The 19,617-nt window shown below is 36.4% G+C and overlaps 1 long non-coding RNA gene across 4 annotated transcripts in view; it reads left to right on the top strand.

Moving 5' to 3' along the window:
- Positions 1-19,617, top strand: part of LOC105477040 (uncharacterized) — a 406,578-nt gene that overhangs the window by 362,987 nt on the left and 23,974 nt on the right. For 2 of the 4 annotated variants that reach the window (XR_984421.2, XR_984427.2), the window contains exons 4-5: positions 164-256; positions 8,058-8,184. This is a non-coding gene — a long non-coding RNA (uncharacterized lncRNA). Of the gene's footprint in view, positions 1-163; positions 257-8,057; positions 8,185-9,126; positions 9,576-11,354; positions 13,147-19,617 lie in introns of those variants that run through there. The other 2 variants (XR_011614689.1, XR_984432.2) reach the window with 2 other exon arrangements.

Here is a 19,617-nt window from a genome sequence, read left to right as displayed (position 1 = left end):
CTTTGTCACTGGGCTTGGGTGCAGTGGCACAATGATAGCATACAGTAACCTCAAACTCTTGAGCTCAAGTGATCTTCCCCACTCAGCCTCTCCAGGAGCTAGGACTACAGGTGTGCATGCCACCATGCTCAGCAAATTAATTTTTTCTTTTTCTTTTTTGTAGAACCAGGGTATTGCTATGTTACCCAGGCTGGTTTCAAACTCATGACCTCAAGCAATCTCCCCTCCATGGCCTCCCATAGCACCGAGATTACAGGTGAGTCACCATGCCCAGACAAATTTTACTTTTGATGTTATAAAATGTGTCCATTTTTGGTTACTCATCTTTTCTTTGCTTTTAAAAACAGTTATTTTATTTTTCTTTTCTTTCTTTTTTTTGAGATGATGTCTTGTTCTGTTGCCCAGGCTGGAGTGCAGTGGCTCAAGCTCAGCTCACTGCAACCTCTGCCTCCTGGGTCCAAGCAATTCTACTGCCCCAGTCTCCTAAGTAGCTGTGATTACAGGCATGCACCACTGCACTCAGTCAATTTTTGTATTTTTAGTAGAGATGAGGTTTCACCATGTTGGCCAGGCTGGTCTCGAACTCCTGACCTCAGGTGACCCACGTGCCTTAGTCTCCCAAAGTGCTGGGATTACAGGCATCAGCCACTGCTGCTGGCCAAAAGAAATTATCTTCTATCTTAATATCATTTATTTGTCCATTTAAAATTTTCTTCAAGTTTTAAAATATTTACCATATTTATGCTTCTTACTCATTTACTGTTCTTTTTAAAAGTTAAAGATATTATTTCAATATTTATTTTAATAAATGTTCCTAAAGTTATGTATTTCTCTTGAAATACTGTCTACTTTCATTTTACAAATTTTGAAGTGAAGTACTTTAATGTGTAGTTTAGTTTAAAATCTCAAAATTGCATTTGTAAAATAAGCCAGGCACAAGAAAGCAAATTATCACATGTTCTCACTCATCTGTAAAAGCTATAAAAGTTGATCTCATGGAATTAGAGAGTAGAAAAGTAGGGAAGAGTAGGGAGATAGCGAGAGATTTGTTACTGAATATAAAATTACAATTATACTTCACATAAAATAGGAGAAATAAGTTATAGTTTCTATATAATTTTAGGGCACCTATAATTAACAACAATTTATTGTATATTTTCAAACAGCTAAAACAGAGGATTTTGAATATTTTCAAAAAAGAAATGATAAGTGTTTGAGGTGATGGATATACTGATTACCCTGATTTGATTATTACACATTGTATATCAAAATATCACACTGTAATCCATACATTTGTGCAATTAGTGTGCATTAATAAAAATAATACAAGCAAAAAATTGCATTTATGATATTTTCTTTAATTTTTGGTACACTAAAGGGAGAATGTGTGTATGTATTTAATTTTCATAGCTGTCATTGTTCTATTATTTTTGTTGTTGTGATATTTTTCTGTTTCTTATCTTTATATTGTTAATGGTTTTTAACTCCATAGCCCGGTGGTCTCACACACATACATACATATGCATTCATACACACAAGTCTAAATTTATTTCAGATTATATTAAATACAATATAAGTAAAATATATAGATAATACATAGGTACTATTTTACTTAATATATGTGTATTAAATATATAAATTTCAGTTTAGTACTTTTTACTCATTCTCACTTTCTAAGGAAATAACCTCATCAAGGTGTACGTTGTCAGTAAACTATATTGTCTCCTCTTACTGTATATTTCCATATGGCCAGTGTTTTCATTCTAACTCTCTTTTAAGGTAGCAACATGGGTAATTATTTATTTCCTGTCAATGAATAGCTAATCTTATTTTTCAATATATTTTATCAGTGCCTCTGCACAATTTCACTTATTTTATCTACCTATATCTAGATATAGTTTTCTTTTTCTGACATAATTATTTTAGGACTTTCTGCAAGTTTTGTGAAAGGCAATTTTTTCAGTTTGTTCATGTCTTTTGTATTCACATAATATATCTATTTCACCGTCATTCTTGAATGATTTTTCATCTGAGTATAGAAACTCCTCGAGAAATGTAACTGTTAGAGGACCTGAAATCTTCTGGTCAATGAAGCAGCATTCTGTCTTCATTCTTGATATTATGCCATACATGTAGAAACAAACCTCTCAGTGTTTATCTTTCCAACTTTTAAATACTACTTGTCAACTCTTCTCTGAGAATTTTATTTGAAATTCTAATAGTCTTATGTTTAAGTCACTCAGTGTATATCCTTTAAAGTCATACTTTAACTCTTACTTACTATGCTGATTTATTGGTGGTTTATAGTTATTGTCTTAAAATTTCTTTTTCACAATGTATGCAACATAGAAATTATCCTACCTAATGCATTGCATTTTTAAAAAAAGTTTTGTTTCTATATCATAAATATATTTGGGTTTTTCAATCATTGAATTATGATAGCAATAGGAAGGAGACAAATTCCTAGACAAGAACTCGGAACTCACCAAACTGCAGGAGTGAAAGGGCTATAACACTCCCTCCTGATCACTGAACTATGAGAGTGAAGAAGCTGCAGCAATAGTACACACACACACACACACACACACACACACACACACACACACAGTCTTATGTGCCTATATTTTCTTGCATGTTTTTGAGAATAAATATATACTTTATTTTGTTGTACTTCTTAGTATCATTTTTCTTGATAAGCCTGGCCACTTGATTTCATGAAATAAAGTGGCCAGTCTTATCAAGTAAAATATTTTTTAATTTTTATTTAAAAAATTATTGTTAAATTGGCCACTTTAAGAAAGTGGCATCTATCTATCTATCTATCTATCTATCTATCTATCTATCTACCTACCTACCTACCTACCTACCTACCTACCTACTACCAATCATCTATCTCTCTGTCTTACTCTCATATATTAGTTTGTCTCTTTCTTATGTTGGTACCCCAAGAGCCTAATTCATAGATGTGGTTTCTATTTGCAGCTCAGGATTTCCATCCTGTAATTACAACGTTGTTACAGAGCCTAGTAGCTAGGTCTAAATCTTCCTGGATTTCTCTCTCTCTCTCTTTTTTTTTTTTTTTTTGAGATGGAGTCTAACACTGTCACCCAGGCTAGAGCGCAGTGGCACAATCTCAGCTCACTGCAAGCTCCGCCTCCCAGGCACACGCCATTCTCTTGTCTCAGCCTCCCTGGTAGCTGGGCTACAGGTGCCCTCCACAATGCCTGGCTATTTTTCTTTTTCTTTTTTTTTTTTTTTTTTTTTTTTTTTGTATTTTTAGTAGAGACAGGGTTTCACCGTGTTAGCCAGGATGGTCTCGATCTCCTGACCTCGTGATCCGCCCACCTCAGCCTCCCAAAATGCTGGGATTACAGGCGTGAGCCACCATGCCCAGCCTCTTTTTTTCTTTTATCACCTCTATATATAAGTTTACAATTTTATACATATTGTGTGTTGCACTTTCAGCTATATGGGACTGTAATTTTACCTGAAGAATAGCAGTATTGCCATTTGTCAGATAATCTTCTCTGAAGTCCAATGCAAGCCGCTATTGACTGTATTTGGTACTATTGCTTCACAGGCTGTGACTTCATCTTCAGCTAAAAATTTTGTGTTCTATTCCACATGAAAAACATATAGGGTCTTACTTTGCTTTGAGGATAGCAATTGGTTTATTAATATTTTAGAATATATAAAATTGCTGTAGTTTTTCAGTATATTCTGTTATTTATGTGTTTGTTTTAGAGTTATAGCATGTACTCCTAAAGGTATCCTGATTAAGATGAATGCTTACAACCTCTCTTGGAGGATAGACACCAAGAAAATAAATCCTACTTTTGTATCTAGATGTTCATGACACAGAAAAATGGATATAAATTATGATTTTTAAAAATGTGGATGAAATAGGAAAAATTACATTGTTTGCATTTATTCTGCATTTTAATGTAGTTTTTCAAACAAAAATAAAAATTATTTAGTAATCCCTAATTTTGTGACATACAAATGTTACAGGAAGAAGATCCTATGAGCCTATGGCCTGTGTATTAAATGTAGCTGTGAATTTCAGAAATTAAGCCTCTAGAATACATATTGAGCCTAAATATATAAATAATTCTAAATTGAGGAGTCACAATGTTAAATTTCCATGATAAATCTCAGTGAGTGCATAAAAAACTAATGTACATGATATGTCGTATAGTTATGAGTAAAATCATTATTATGTGATATCGTTAAAATAAAATTTTGAACATTTAAACTGTATTTTTGTTCTTAATCTTATTGTAATTTTTTTATTGTAAAAGATATGAAAATTTACAAAGGGTTAGTTCTAAAAGTGCTCGACATTTTGTGAAACTGTAAGACTCCAAACTCAAGCACATCTTATTTCTATAAGGTAGTGTTTAAACAAATGTATAAATTTTCACTGTTCTCTGGAGGTAGCAATTAAGCTTCCCCCTGATTTCCATAGGACTTTATGACACTACACTCAAACATCTCTGGTAATAGTAATACAATTCAATTAATAAAATGGACAGTACTACTTGGTTTTCTACCATTATCAACTATATCTAATTTTTGGCATATTGCTAAACTCTATACAGGTTTACTTTTTACTGACATATTATATGCCTGAAGTAAATTTATGTTGACTATTATATGCATATTGCCATAAAATAATGAAGAAATATATACACACAAAAAGAAAAGTTATTTTAAATCTCACTAGCCAGAGAATAACATTATTGACACATTGCTGTTTTCCATTTAGCCTTTTTTTAAAATGAGCATGTATATACAGGCATACCACAGAGATACTGTGGGTTTAGTTCCAGACAACTATAATAAAATGACTCTCATGAGCTTTCTGAGATTTCTCAGTGCATGTAAAAGTTATGTTTATACCATACTGTAGTCTATTAAATGTACAACAACATTATGTATATAAAACCAATGTACATATATTAATTTAAAAATAGTTTACTGCAAAAAATGCTAACAATCATCTGAGCCTTCAGTGAGTCATAATCTTTTTGCTCTGGAGGTTCTTAACTCAATGTTGATGATTGCTAAAGGATCAGGATGACAGCTGATAAAAGTTGGGTTGGCTGTGGAACTTTCTTTTTCTTGTTTTTTTCTTTTTTCTTTTTCTTTTTTTTTTTTTGAAATGGAGTCTTGTACTTTCACCCAGTCTAGAGTGAAGTGGCACGATCTTGGCTCATTGCAAACTTCACCCCAAAAATTCAAGCGATTCTCCTGCCCTAGCCTCCCAAGTAGTTGGGATTACAGGCAACTGCCACCATGCCTAGCTAAATTTTGTATTTTTAGTACAGACAGGGTTTTGCCATGTTGGCCAGTCTGATTTTGGACTCCTGACCTCAGATGATCCACCTGCCTTGGCCTCCCAAAGTGTTGGGATTACAGGCGTGAGCCACCACACTTGACCTGGCAATTTCTTAAAATACAACAACAGTGAAGTTGGCCACATCATTTGACTCTTCTTTTCATGAATGGTTACTATGTAACACGTGATGATGTTTGCTAGCATTTTCCCCACAGAAGAACTTTTAAACCTGGAGTCAGTCATCTCAATATCTGCTGCTGCCTTATAACATCTGCTGTTACTCCCTCTGTTAAAGTCTTGGACCCCTCAGTCACCCATGGAGGTCAGAATCAACTTCTTCCAAACTGCTGTTAATGTTGATATTTCAAACTCCTCTCGTGAATCACAAATGTTCTTAATGTCGTCTGGAATCTTTTCCAAAAGTTTTCAATTTACTTTGCCCAGATCCAATAGGGGAATCATAATCTATGGCAGCTATAGCCTTATGAAATCTACTTCTTAAAAAATATAAACTTGAAAGTTGATACATTGGCTGCAATATGGACATTGTGTTAGCAGGCATGAAGACATTCATTTTCTTTTACTTGTCTATCAGAGATCTTGGGTGACCAGGTGCATTGTCACTGAGCAATATTTTTTGAAAAGAATCTTGTTTCCTGAGAAGTAGGTCTCAATAGTGGGCTTAAAATATTCAGGGAACCATGCTGGGAACAGGTGTGCTGTCATCCAGGCTTTGCTTTTTCATGTATACAACACAGGCAGAGTAGATTTAGAGTAATTCTTAAGAACTCTAAAATTTTTGCAATGATGAATGAGCATTGGCTTCATCTTGAAGCCACCAGCTGCATTTGCCTCTAATAAGAGTCAGCGAGTCCTTTAAAGCTTTGAATCTAGGTATTGACTTATGCTCTCTGGCTATGAACATCCTAGATGACATTTCCTGACTTAAGACTGTTTCTTCTACATTGAAAATCTGTTGTTAGCCTCCTTCCTCAATTATCTTAGCTGGATATTCTGGATTACTGGATTACTTACCACACCTTCTCCGTCAGCACTTGCTGCTTCACCTTGCTTTTTTATGATATTGAGAGAGCTTGTTTTCTTAAACCTCATGGCCATCCTCTGTTAGCTTCAAACTTTTCTTCTGCAGCTTTCTCACCTCCCTTGGCCTTCACAGAATTAAAGAGAATTAAGACCTGTCTCTAGATTAGACTTTGGTTTAAGAGAATGTAGCTTGTTTGATCTTCTATCCAAACCTTTAAAACTTCCTCCATGTTAGCATAAGTCTGTTTTACTTCCTTATCATTCATGTGTTTGATGGAGTAGGACTTCTAATTTTCTTCAATAACTTTTCATTTTCATTCACAATTTGATGAAATGTTTGGTGCAAGAGGCTTAGCTTTTAGCTTATTGCAGCTTTCAACATGCCTTCCTCACTAAACTTAATTATTTCTATCTTTTCATTGGAAGTGAAAGATGTGTGACTCTTCCTTTCAGTTGAACACTTAGAGGCCACTGTAGGGCTGTTGATTGGCCTAAGTTCAATTTGTTGTCTCTTATAAATAGGAAGGTCTGAGGAGAGGGCAAGAGAGGAACGGCCAGTCAGTGGAGCAGTAAGTACAGAAAAAATATTTATGGATTAAGTTCACCACCTTAAGGTCAGGCACGGTGGCTCACACTTGTAATCCCAGCATTTTGGGAGGGCTAGTTGGGCAGATAACTTGAGTTCAGGAGTTCGAGGCCAGCCTGAGCAACACAGTGAAACCCTGTTTCTGCTAATACAAAAATTAGCTGGGTGTGGTCGTGTATGTCTGTAGTTCCAGCTACTCAGGAAGCTGGGGTGGGAGGATCACTCGAGCCCGGGAAGTCTAGGCTGTGGTGAGCCATTATTGCCACTGCACTCCTGCCTGGGCGACAGAGTAAAACCTTGTCTCAGAAAGAAAAAAAAAATTACCATCTTATACGGGTGTGGTCAGTGACATACCAAAAACAATCACAGTAGGAACATCAAAGACTGGTCAACCTATAATAATAGAGAAGTTTGAAATACTCTTGAGTATTATCAAAATGTGACACAAAGACCCAAAGTAAAACAATGCTGCTGAAAAATGGCACAGATAGACTTGCTTAATGCAGAGTTATCACAACACTTGAATTTGTAAAAAGCACAATATCTATGTGCTTACTTACTGAGTTGATATAACAGTTTATCAGGGCATTAAAGGAACAAGCTATGAAGCACAATAAAGTAAAGCACAATAAAACAAGGTATGCCTTTGTATCTAATTTAAAAGTATGTTTGACTACTTTTTACCTAAGCAATTTCTCATGCTATAAAATATTTGCCGTTAATGATGTTCTTAGCTTCATTATATACTGGTATGTAAAGTGATAGCCACATACTTGTGTGCAAGAAAGCAGTAAGTTATCTACTGTGAATTTAGGCTGTCTTTCAAAAAAATATTGTCTCTATTTTTATATCCTAATTATATACTTTTAAAATTAATGTTTATGTATTTTTTTTCTAGTGCATAACACAGAGATTCAGTAAATATTTGTTGGAAGCTTGTTCACATTGTTGTGTGCTGGCACTTCTTTTTATGGAGTCAAGATGTATGTGTTCTCCTTTATTAGTAATTGAGTGATAAGTATATGTTATCTAAGTTTATGATATTTTTCAGTATCTACTTCAATGGTTACAATAATTATTTTTCAGAAATAGCCCTGGCTTAGATGTCTTATTTCTAAGAAGAGCCACTGTATCTAAAAACAGTCTTAGGGCTTTCATAAGTGGCGGTCCCAGTTAAAGGAATCACTATGCCCAGAGGAACTCAAAGCTACAGGTACTGTCACATTATTTTTGCTTCTTCTAGGCCAGATGCAATTTTCTCATCAGATGTCTTTTCATCATAAACAATGCTGCGTAGTTATTGAGTTGACATAACACTTTATCAAGGTATTATTAGAGGAACAGGGCTAAGCAGTTAATTACAGAACCAAAGTTTACATAGGAGAGGAAAGGGTCATGTTAACCATCTGCCCACACAGAACTATTTTGCTTTTTTGAGATTTTGGTCTCTACATCTTTCTTGACAAATTTCTTTCTACCATTTATATAGATATATATGCATGTGTATATATATTTATATGCATTTATATTTATATATGAATGACACATATTACATATGATATAGTATATACATTACCTAATTTTTTGTTTTATATATATGTATAGTGTATATATATCGGTGTCTTGAAATGAAGATTGAAATTATTTCTCTTAACAGTTTTTAGGAAATAATCTATTCATGTTTCTTGCATTTCTGATATACTCTTTCAGCACTGAGAAGACAAATTCAGTTGTAATATTAATAAGATCATAAAAGATATATTTCATATATTTTATTGTTGTAAACAAATCTGGAAATTTTTCTAAATATTAGCTTTTTGTTTTTATTTATACCATGTTACTTTCTTACCTCCAGTTCTTTGTAACATAATACTTCTTTGTTTTCAAAATTCTTTCTCTGTTCATTATGGGTAACTCCTAGTCATTCTTCATGACCCACCTTAGGTTTTACTTTCTTTTCCTTTTCTTTCTTTTAGAGACAGAGTCTCGCTCTGTCACCCAACCTGGAGTGCAGTGGTGTGATCACACTATTGCAACCTTGAAATCTGGGGCTCCAGCAATCCTCCCACTTTAGCCTACTAAGTAGCTAGGACTACAGGCAGGCACCACCAGGGCCAGTTGATTTAAATTTTTTTTTTTTTTTTTTTTTTTGTAGAGAGGAGTTCTCACCATGTTGCCCATGCTTGTCTCTTGGTCTCAAGCAGTCACAAAGTCAAATTCCTCCCAAAGTGCTGGGATTTCAGGCATGAGCCACTGTGCCTACCCAGGTTTTACTTTCACAAGAAACTTTGGTTTCTCATTTTTATAATGAAAGTTCTAGCTTCAATAAACCTATTGTTTCTTCTATATTTAACATTCTATTTTAGTTATCTTGACTTCTCATGACTTGCTTTTATCACTATATGCCTGTTTCTTGTGTTTCTAAGTAGATGATGAATCTGATGTCATTCTGTTTAGGTTCAGATACAATTGACTTAAAGCCCTATTTCCACCCTGTGGAAACCCCGTGCCCTTGCTAAATCTACTCTGGATTTACTAAGTTTGTATGTTTTCAAGGAAAGTTCAGTCTCCTGGCTTTTTTTTTCATGAATAATAACTCTGCACTGTAACGTTAATACAAAGTTAATTCTCAGCTATTTGCTTTAATTGCCATGCAATAGTCAAATAAGCAAACAAAATGCCTAACATTTACATATAATTGCATTTGAAATATTATAGTAAAATGTGATAGTGAATTGTTTGTGTTCAAAGTAAAAGCATTAGAAAATGGTATTAGAAACCAACATCTATGTGCTAGGTTTGCTCATCACAGCTGTGCATCCTCATTTTTAGTTCCTCTTACTAGAAAGGCATAGACCAAGAAAATATATAAGTGTATACTAACCCAAGTTTTTATACATATCTAGAAATATTCCTATGCATAACTATTTGTGTCTGTATTAAGCTAAACATTAAATTCATAGTGATATCTCAACTTTAATCCATTAATCCATGATTGTCCAAGCTGCTACCCTTTGCTCATCTGTTACCTCCTACTCCAAAAGTAACAAACCTGGCTTCCACTATCTGCCATTCCTTTATTTAACTGTTTAATTCTAGTGTATATGTATAATGGTTTCAGAATTATTAACCAGTATCCCCATGGAAAACAATTTTTTTCTTTTGAGAAGCAGTCTCGCTCACTCTGTTGCCCAGGCTGGAATGCAGTGATGTAATCTTGGCTCACTGCAAGCTGCACCTCCTGGGCTTATGCCATTCTCCTGCCTCAGCTTCCTGAGTAGCTGGTACTACAGTGCCTGCCACCAGGCCCAGCTAACGTTTTTTGTATTTTTAGCAGAGATGGGGTTTCACCATGTTAGCCAGGATGGTCTCGATCTCCTGACCTCATGATCCGCCCTCCATCATCTCCGAAAGTGCTGGGATTACAGACAGGAAGCACCCTGCCTGGTCCCAGAAGACAATTCTTATAAATAGAATATATGCATTTGATTTTGAGTTCTAGCTACTATAATTCCCACTGTAATAATGTCCTTACTAATTAATAAGCATAAGCATGTTTATTATCACAGAAAATTGCATGGGAACTATCAGAGAGAATTCAATGTGTAGAAAGTGTATGTAAGATAATAAAAATCAAATAGATAATAAAGCATATCAATTAATACCATATTTAGACATAAAGCTTTAAATATATACTAAACACTTTGATTTTGGTTTTATTTCTTCTTTTCAACTTTTATTTTAGATTCAGGGTGCAAGTTTGTCATAAGGATATATGCTGTGATGAGGTCGGGCACGGTGACTCATGCCTGTAATCCTAGCACTTTGGTAGGCTGAGGCAGGTAGATCACAAGGTCAGGAGATTGAGACCATCCTGGCTAACATGGTGAAACCCTGTCTCTACTAAAAATATGAAAATTAGCTGCGTGTGGTAGCAGGCACCTGTAGTCCCAGCTACTCTGGAGGCTGAGGCAGGAGAATGGCATGAACCCAGGAGGCAGAGCTTGCAGTAAGCCACGATCGCACCACTGCACTCCAGTCTAGGTGACAGAGCGAGACTCCGTCTCAAAAACAACAACAACAAAAAAAGGATATATGGTGTGATGTTGAAATTTGGGGTACAATTGAACCCATCATCCAGGTAGTAAGCCTAGCACCCAACAGATAGTTTGTCAACACTTGCCCCCTCACCAGTTATAGTCCTCAGTGGCTATCGTTCTCATCTTTTGTCCATGTGTACCCAGTGTTCGGCTCCCACTTATAAGTGAAAACGTGGAGTATTTGATTTTCTGGGATCATTTACTGGCTTTCTTGGATTGGGTTTCAATTTTCTCCTGAATTTAGTTGCCATTCAAACTCTGAGTTCTATGTCTTTTATCTCAGGCAATTCAATCTGTTTATGATCTATTGCTGGAGAACTTATGGAACCCTTTGGGAGTAAAGAAATGTTATGACTTTTTGAATTGCCAGAATTATTGTGCACAGCAAAAGAAACCATCAAAAGAATAAGCAGACAATCTACAGAATGTAAGAAAATATTAGCCAACTATGTATTATATCTGTCAAAGGTCTAATTTCTAAAATCTATAAGAAACTTAAATAAACCAATAAGCAAAACCCTAAAAATAATTCGCTTAAAAAACAGGCAAGAAATGATTAGATACTTCTCAAAAGAAGACATACAAGCAGCCAAGAAGCATGTGAAAAAAATACCCAAAAACCACAATGAGAAACCATCTCACACTAGTCAAAATGGCTATTATTATAAAGTCAAAAAACAACAGATGTTGGAGGACCTGCAGAGAAAAGGGAATGTTTATACACTGTTGGTGGGAATGTAAATTAGTTCAGCCACTGTGGAAATCAGTTTGGAGATTTCTCTAAGAAATAAAAATACAATTAATTTCTTCTCATCTGAGAAGGCTGGTGTTTCTTTTTCTTTCGGAAGTTGCTGTCATTTGGGTGGGTTTTTTGTTTTTTATTGTTTTTATTTTTTCCCTTGAGTGTTTGACTGTGGCGTATGTTGTGAATAGTCAGTTGGCTTTATTTCTGGGTGTTTTCAAAGGGCCAAACCTCTGTATGGGTTCCTTCACTGTGGCTAATTTCTTGCATTTGGTTTCACAGGTGATGTATGCTGAAGGCATTTATTTTTTTTTGGTGCAATCCATCCGGTGATATTTAAGTGTAAGTGTCAGCAGAGAGGCTCTCACACAGCCACATGCCTTTTCCGTATTCCAGTTCATTTGTGGCAGTGCTCTGGGGAGAGGGAGATGGGGGCAAGAGATGACCCTCTCACCATGTTTGCTCCTAGGCCTTGGAGGAACCCCTGCAAATCACTGGAACCATTCCTACCTTGACTTAGCCCTAAGTGGGGCCCTGGTTGTCTGCCTTTCCCCATTCCCTAGGGGCAACTTGAGTTGAAGGTAGGTCACCAGTAGGCCGGCAACTCCCCAGAGATCTATTGGTCCTCTGAGCTTGGTAGAGTCAAAGTATGTTGTGTGCTGTTTCTGTGGGTGGTCTAGTGATACAGTGGGTCAAGGGATGAGGATCTCCAGGCACTGCAGTGTGCTGGAGGTGTGAAACTGGTGTGGCACTAATGGCCTGGGATGTTTTGCCCAGCAGATAGCTATGGGCACCACCAAGCTTGTGCTCTCCTGCCTGGATTTCCTTTCAGTGTCTTTCCCAGGAGCAGGCCTAACAAGCTAATTTTATCCCAAGACTTCTGTACCCAGAGAACTGGGCTGTTCCAGGTATTCTGGGCTGCAGAGCTGTCTTGGACAGAAGCCATGGCTAGCCAACAGGCTACAACCTTTCTGGACTTGTGTTGCAAAGGGAGAGATGCCTAGTTCTAGTGCCCCAGTGCACGAACCCAGGCGTAACTCTTCTCAGAGTTCTGACACTGAGGCACCTTGCTACCTTAAGCTTAGACCACAGATTGCAGTTCAGTACCCCTGGGCAGTATGCTTGAAGGCTGAGGGGTTGAGAACAGGCCTGTAGCTGTGTCCTCTCATCCCTTGGGGTTGAGCGCTGGTTGTGCTAGGGGGGCCAAATTGCTACCAGGCCACTGGTAAAACCATCAGGTGGGGCAGTGAAGGTTGTGCTGTGCAACCACTCTTGTGGGAGCATCCAGTCACGGACTTTGGGAGGGACTGGCAGACAAGGGGGCATGCAAATCAGAGAAGTCTTGCAGGAAAGGCAGCCCTTGTCTCTCCCATCCCAGCTCTGCAGGGACTAGAATCATTCAGAGCAAGATGGAGAGCCTTGAAAGATGGGCACCTATGACTGCAGTTGGCTGTAGCAGCCCTATCCGTAAAACCTTCTGGACTTTGCACAGGTTTGAGCTGCCACTGCCCACTCTCCAAGCAGTTCCCCTTGTCAATACAAATGTCTGTGGGGGTAATGGGATCTCTTGTAGCTAGGATCGCAGAGGTCCACAGCAGTAGTGTGGTACCCAGGAGCTCTTTCACTGAACCCTTCCTTAGAACCTGTTCAGGACCAGGATCTGGCATTCAGTAACTGCCTGCAGGCATCTCAGCTTCCTCCGTCTTCAACCTCAGTGTCTGTGACACTTCTCTGTTGACTTTCAGTGTTTTCTCTTAAAAAATATCTTCTAAGTGTGACGGATTACTCAACACTTTTGTGTTTGTGTGTGTGTGTATGGGAGGGGTGTTTTATGGCTGCGTCTAGTCAGCTATCTGTCCCTCCCCCTGTTTTGTTTCTTAGTAACACTAAGCCTATGGTTATACTTCTTTTTTGTTTACTCAGGAATTATGCTGAGAGTTTAATCTCAGGAAAAAAAAAAAGGAGCATTGACTTACTTTTTTTTTTTTTTTTGAGATGGAGTCTTGCTCTGTCACCCAGGCTAGAGTGCAGTGGTGTGGTCTAGGTTCACTGCAAGCTCTACCTCCGGGGTTCACCTGCCTCAGCCTCCCAAGTAGCTGGGACTACAGGCGCTCGCCACCACACCTGGCTAATTTTTTGTATTTTTAGTAGAGACGGGGTTTCACCATGTTAGCCAGGATGGTCTCAATCTCCTGACCTCGTGATCCGCCCACCTCAACCTCCCAAAGTGCTGGGATTACAGGCGTGAGCCACCATGCCCATCCAACTTACTTTTACAGGGGATTGGAATCACTTAAAGTAGCACATGTGTAATAAAATAAAATAACTCTTGAAGGAAACAAAATGATTTAATTAAAAACTGGTAATAGTTATATTTCTATACATCTTATGACTGCCTGTCAGCCTTATCTCAGTTAAGAATTTTGTTAGTTGGTTAATAACCTGATACTTAGCTTGAACAGAATCCAAGAATTGTAATGTTTACATCTTCCATTTCGAAAACTGCCTATATTCACTTTGTTATTGTTTTCAAACTTCATAGTACTGAATTTTTGTGTAAACCCAAATGTAATGTTCTTTCTATAGACAAAGAAAACATGTTTAAGAAAATTTGTTTAGAGTCCTCCTAGCAGCAGGACAGAAATAAAAACGATAAAATGAATAAGCGAGATGTAGTCAAAGGAAACTGAAAACCTCACCCATCTGAAAATGAATATCTGAATTTAGTTGTTGGTTAATTTTACTTTTCAATAAGTACAAAATATAGTAGACACCTACAAATAAAGCCAAGCCCTTGGTTTTCCATTCCAGTAAACTTTACTACAATCCTGAATATTGACGTCAGTTGTACCAGCATGATGCAACTCTTACCAATCTCCCTTGCTCTTTTTCCTTACCAACAGTTTGCAACCCCAAAATAAAACTTGTAACTGGAGAAAAACAATTAGCATGCCCTGTTTCACTGTGACCTTGGTAGGAGTGAAGGGTTTTTTTTGTTTGTTTGGAATAAGCTCAAGATTATGTAGCAAGAGAAATGCAAACCATTTTTGTGTATAAATCATTTAAAAAGGTGGCCCCCAAAAAGTAACTGAATAGCATTAAATGTATCTTACTCCCCTAGTTGTTTGAGAAAAAGAGCAAACTGCAACTTAAGAGATGTTTGCTTATTTATTTATTTAGTCCTGTAGATCCTTGGGAGGTAAAGTTGCTGTTTCTTCTCACTGGGAGCAGAATCTGCCAGGGGGAAATTCACAGAAGAGTGCTGGTGTTGTGTAATTTATAAACCCCAAGAAGAGTCATGGAAATTGCCGAGTTTTTAAGGATATTTGGCACATTTTATTTGTTTCATTGGTTGTTATTTTATTCTATTTTAATAGGAGATAGAAATATTAGTATAGAATGACAAATTTAAAAATAGAAACGTATCGAGAGAAGAAAGAGTAGTATTAGGAAAGGGAAGCAAATGCAAATAAGACATTCTCTGCAGATCCAGAAATTCAAATTTCTATACTCAAAATTCAAAACTCTAATCGAGTTTTGAAGAAGTAAAATTATATAAAGCTTGTGGAGTTGCTAAGGACTTAGATTATACCCAAATAGCTAAGGTATAAGAAACCCTGTAATCATTATCAAATCACTTTATGGAGCTCTTAAAGAAAATGAATACATTTGTGTTAATGTTTTATTGTGTACTCTGATAGGACTAGGATTATGTAAATTTTAAGAAGAGGCCCATCTATTCATGGGGGCATTATAGTGAACTTGGAATTACGTGGAGTGGTTTTGGAGGTGAGAGAATTTCTGAACAGTACACTACCATTGAATATTATTCAACACTACTAACCTATCAAAAGTTGCCAGAATTAAAGGGACAGCTCCTTCCACTTAAAGGTTTGGTTCATGACTTGGTGGTTTCAGCCAGTGACTGGTAACTACTTTAAATTGAACTACATGTTTAGTGCATCCTGGGAAACCAGGAGACAGAGGATGCAAGGCAGTATGAGGCAACTTCTCTCTTACACTAGCTGATTAAAAGACAAAAGGGTTGATTTGAACAGCTTTAGCTCCTATAATTCTGCAAAGCCTACAAAATTTTAGCCGAGAGCCATTTTTTATCCTTCATTATTGAGATGTGAAATAACCTATGCTAGAGTGGCAGTTTCATCTAACATTTTCACTGCCCAGAATGATTGGGCAGTGTTCTACAGTAATTATTTTTGTCAAGGAAAGTCAATTATTTGAAGGATCTCATTAAAGAATTGCTACTTAATAGTATTATCTCAAAGTACCAAGCCCGTGTTAATTGAGTATTGTTACAGGGCAGATAAAATCAGAGAAAATTAATATGTGTGCAGATTATTGCAAACGATTGACTTATTTAAATTCTGTTATATACAGAATACCCTAGATTGCTTAGTAGGAAGTTAGTTCAGCTTCAGTTTAGCAGACACTCTTAGAGTAGGAAAGTGAATAAACACATTCATTTGTAAAATAAGTTTTTCAAAATTTAAAGGTGTCATGGAAAATCGCTGAAACTCAGGATTCTTTGCAAAGACTTGTGTTTGCAGATATTCCACTATATTTGGGAATATGTACTACCTGGAGCTATATCTTTAAAATTTAATTAAATTTGAAGTGGTTCAGAAAAGCATTATCAATAAATTTGGGAAAAAGCAGATTCTACATTAACACATAATAATTTAATTTTTTTCATATCACAGTAAAAAGTGTTGGACACAGTATAGCCAAACAAATTATAACCAATATTCAGAAAAATATGACTTTTCTATTTACTAACCCTACCAGTGAATGTATGGAAATAAATAATATTTAGGGGCTGGGGTTATTGAAGGCACTATGTCGACAAATTCCCCAAAATTAAAAAAAAATAAAAGGAAAGAAAGAATGAATGAAAAGTACCTCTTACAATGTTAATGCTGGAAAACCAAAACCATGTGAGAGTGGATGACAGTGAAGCTCTAATAAGATTATTCTGCATCACCACATCCCCCAACACACACACCTACCTACACACTAACATACATTATTAGTGGAAGAGTTATCATGAACCTTCAAGAAGCATCATTATACTCACTGTTGTTGATTCCAGTATGCATTTCTATTAAATGCTGACACTTAATTTGGGTTTGGGGTGTAGTATATCTCTGTAGGGAAAATATATCACAATTTCTCACAGATATCTGGTTGTAAAATTCTGTGCAGTGTTTGTCAGTGTTCTTAATTGCTATCCGTGGGAAACAACTGGCTAACTCAAACAGAAAATGAATTTTCATTATATTCCTATACTATGTGAAGTGATTTTCATGCAGTCTATATTTAGAACTGAAGGAAAACTAACTATTCTCTTTATTCAGTGAAATTGCTACCAAAACAAGTCTGTGTTTATCCATATATTAAGAGGAAGTGGGAAAAGTACATAGAATTGGATAAGGGTGGAGTGATAACGGTACAGAAGTAAATCCCTTCACAGAGGAGCTCAGTATTAGTTGTGGCCCAGATGCTATAAGAAATGCTGAGCTTAGCAAGTTCATAAACAATATAGAGGAAACTGACAGCCCTGGTTTTCTCACTAATGTCACTGTATGCTTCGTTTGTACTTTGTGATGAAGGAGCTTCATTTATCAAAATTTCGTGCATCAATGTAGCTGTCCCAGATGTAGATTTGATAGATAACAAATCTATCACTTTAGTAGTGAGAATGGACATATCAAATATAACACATTTCTTTTGGCACCAAGCCATAAACAAAGTCAATGGTACTTGGCTCATTGATGTCTCTGAGCACATAAAAACTAGCAATGGTTTTAATATATTTGGAAGTTAAGCTAGAAGTCATTAACAACAACAACAACAAAAAGAACTGGTATGAAGATGACAACATCTGTGTTTCCCAAAGAGAGATTTTTGTGCTTTCTTTCATTTTTGTCAGAACCATTATAAAATTGCCCTTTAAAAAAGTCCATAACTCTGCCCGTGTACTTCACCTAAGCCTTTCTCTAACTCCACATGAGATACCCTGCCTTCTTCATCGCAATGAGCAGTTAATGCTCCATGCCTAATTGGACAACTAGATTGTCAGATTTGCTTCCAGTCAGATATATAGCATTAAAAACCATATTGGTGAGGTTCACAATTTTGATTTTGATCAATAATTCTGTGTCAGGAAAGGCAGTATTTTTTGCAGTAATTCTGATGCACTAGTGCCTTTTATTGCAGTGGAGTGTATCTTTGCAGGAATATGTAGATATAAGATCAGGGCCAACAGCATCTCCATTTGACATGTTTTGTGAGGAAAGATGGATCTTTTTCTCACTGAATAAACATTTAGATGCTTGCCATGAATATAATAATTGCCAAAAAACAAAAGAATATAGATGTGTTCCTTTCTATGACTTTTGTTGGGGGTAGTAAATTTAAAAGATGGAATCCTCAGTCTTATAAACCTGAAACTTCCTCCAGAAGCATTTCACAGTATGCCTGACTTATCACAGTAACCTATGACAGGATGCTTAGCTATTTCAAACACACGGCTTTGACTAAAATACTATCTTAATGTAAGTATTTCAAAATGTTAAATCCCTACCATATGAAAGGCATGGTACCTAATATTTTAAAAGTCAAGTAGTATTATCCCAATATTATAGATGAAGAAAGCATAAAATTAGTAACTGGTAGAGCCAAATTAATATTTAGATTCATATAATACCAAATACTCTACTTTTTTTTTCTATAAACTCCTACCTCCCTCTATGTGTATTTTTGTCTCTATCTAGACATCAAACATAGTGTCCTGCCTTAGTTCGTAGATATTCTGTGTACTCTCCACTAGAAACTTTCTTTTAACAAGGACATGAGCTGTTTAGGTTCAGCAGAAAGTACCATAATGGATGCCAGGTGGATGAAGAAAAGACACTTCGTGTATGGAAGTTACAGTATACGCATTTTTTTTTTTTTTAAATCAAGTACAGAGAATTTCAGAACAGTATGCATCAACACAGTGATATGTATGATTTTATATGTGTTTAATTACTCTTTTCATAAGTTCTGGGTTTTGTTTTGTTTCTTGTTTTCTGAGACGGAGTCGCACTCTGTCACCCAGGCTGGAGTGCAGTGGTATGATCTCAGCTCACTGCAAGCTCCGCCTCCCAGGTTCAAGTGATTCTCCTGCCTCAGACTCCCAAGTAGCTGGGACTACAGGCGCCCGCCACCACACCCAGCTAATTTTTTTTTTTTTTTTTATTTTTAGTAGAGACGGGGTTTCACCCTGTTAGCCAGGATAATCTCGATCTCCTGACCTCGTGATCCACCCTCCTTGGCAAATTCTGTATTTTTAATCATACAATATCTCATCCTGGAATGCCTGAGATTGTCGCTGGATTTAGTTTAACTCCCTTTCTTTCTGAGCCATATCACTCTGTTCCAAAGAAGTCAACCCAAGTTCAATACTAGCATTCTACAAGTAACCCAAAATGTGGAGTAAGATCTGATATATTATTTTATTTTATTTTATGTGTGTCGTATCACATCACATTATGTCATATCATATCATATTATTATTCTTTTCAATGTCATGATTTTAATACTGTCTTAAATAAGGAGGCAGATTTAACTGGTCACATATTTTTAGATCTCAATAGTTTTATACTATAAGGTATTATATCAGGTAATGAAGTGCCTGAGAGCATTGCTATAGGTGCTTTATATTGGAGTTACTACTTTCTTAATTTAAAAATGAGAGAACATTATGACTTCATTAGAAGAAAATGGCATTATTTCTTAAATG

This window comes from Macaca nemestrina, chromosome 16 (genome assembly GCF_043159975.1).
Source record: "Macaca nemestrina isolate mMacNem1 chromosome 16, mMacNem.hap1, whole genome shotgun sequence".
NCBI lineage: Eukaryota > Metazoa > Chordata > Mammalia > Primates > Cercopithecidae > Macaca > Macaca nemestrina.
The sequence above is the reverse complement of the archived record's forward strand: the minus strand, read 5'-3'. Positions and strand labels throughout refer to the sequence as shown.